We start from the raw sequence: 2,103 nt of genomic DNA, 5'->3' as shown, positions 1-2,103 counted from the left end.
CGTTACTTTTGTTTAAACACTGACATAATGCTAATGACATTTGAATAAAAACGTGCCTCCTTGTGCTCAACAGGTTTGGCTTCTGAAGTACAGTGGGTCACCCAGCACAGCTTGGCAGTCAACACTACAGTACAGCTGTTTTAATGAAATCAAAGAAATGCTGTTCGGTTGCTCTGGAAGACAGCAAAGGTTTAGGCTAGAGGACAACCAGAATCTAGGCTTAAGTTAGCATTCAGATGTTTCCATGTATAAATACTATACCACTTATACTTCGGTAGAGGTATATCCTTGTCCACCTATAATCTCAAGTTTAAAAGTCTCTGGAGGAAATAATAGCTTTTATTTTCACTTGGGAACATTATTGGGTGCCACCTTCAACCTGGAAGCTATCCCTTTCTGATTTGGGGCTCTGGCAGAGTGAAATACAAGTTAATAGACTTTTAAATTATTTACACGCTAAGGTGCTGCCAAAAAGTCAGGTGTGATTCTGTGGGGAAACTGCTTCACACCTTGTACCCCAATTTGGAAGGAGGTGTTAGCCAAAAAAAAAAAAGTCTGAGAGCTAAAAGACACTTGCAAAAGTCACTCTACTATTCGATTTGGGATTTATGGGTTAAATCAGTGTTGGTTATTGCTTCTTTGTGGAGTTGTCTTAGCCAATGCATTTCCAAATAGACATCAGAAATGTCTGTTGTCTCTCAAACTGAATTTATCATCTCATTTGCAGGTCTGCAGTCTTAAGAGAAAAATTGAACATTATTAGAAGGGGCTACCCATCCAATGAAGGACTCTTCAAGGCAGCTATGTTCAGAAGTTCTTGCTTATAATGATATGAAATCTGCCTCCCTGTAACTTTTCCAACTATTACAAAAATGTACTTTGTAAAAACTTTTGCAAACTATTTGCATCTAAAGATTGAATTGATAAAGTAAGTCACCATTACCACTCAAAAGCTCCAAGATGACTGAGAAGGCAGCAGCAAAGTCATGCAAATGAGGGAAAAATCACTGAGTATGGGAGGGGTAACCTCTCAAGATCACATATTCCATGAATAAAGGAAGGTTTGGATTCAGCATTTTAAAAATGTGAACTTTTAAGGACAGTATTGGGATAGGAACTGGACCTGTGATTTCTTTGGTATGGGAAACTCCCTTTACCAACTTAAGACTTCTCTGCAACTTAGAGAATTGCCTAGAGCACTGGGAAGTTTAGGGATTTGTCCAGGGTTACATCTTGCTGGCTTTAAGGGCAATTCTAACTACTATGCCATACTGCCTCCATTTTTAGGGAAGGGAATTCAAACCACTGCAACAAGTCAGAAGCTCTATTTCCTCTTTCCCTTAAGTAAACAAACTAACAAAAGGAGATGAACAAAGAGGGCAAGAAGATAGACTATGTCACTTGTCCACCTGCAATTCATTGGAAATGACATTGTGAACTTTTTTCAACAAAACAAAACACTGGTGGGCCATTAATGAAAGGAATTTAGAAATATTAAAATTTAGAAATTTAGAACTGATGTCCAATCCTCTTATCATATACAGTTGACATGACTAAATTTTAACATTTTCCACCTTCCAGAAAGTCATGTTTCTCACTTTGTACAACTTTCAGTTTTGCAGTGCCCTCTTATAGGTATGTCCATTATCTCATGTTATCACAGCCAACATGAGGGAGACAAATTTATCATGAGGAATGAGAGAAGTAACTTCACTAAGACCACATAATGAATAAGTGAGGGAGGACCAGAACACAGGTCTATGGACTCCCAAAACAGTGCTCTTTCTACTCTAGCTCAAAAGAGGGTGAGGTCTGATATCCCAGTAGTTAAGTGCTGGTCTAACTATCCCTTCTTGGGCAGTGCCGGAATTCTCTTTGACTTCGGAAAATTCCTTCCTGGCTCAGGTCAGCTCTGGCTCTGCTTGCAAATCCATTTATCTTGCACTATTTCCAATTCTTTACTCAGCAAAAGAGCCCATCTGTAGCCCCAGCTAAGGTGCTGAAAGGGAGTGCTTCCAGCTACCTTCTGGGTCTCAGAGGCTTGGTGGGAACTGGTTCCAAACTAAATTCGAGCTTAATTAAAAGGTCAAGAACAAGCCATTC

Source organism: Dromiciops gliroides, chromosome 2 (genome assembly GCF_019393635.1).
Source record: "Dromiciops gliroides isolate mDroGli1 chromosome 2, mDroGli1.pri, whole genome shotgun sequence".
NCBI classification, from domain to species: Eukaryota; Metazoa; Chordata; class Mammalia; order Microbiotheria; family Microbiotheriidae; genus Dromiciops; species Dromiciops gliroides.
The sequence above is the reverse complement of the archived record's forward strand: the minus strand, read 5'-3'. Positions refer to the sequence as shown.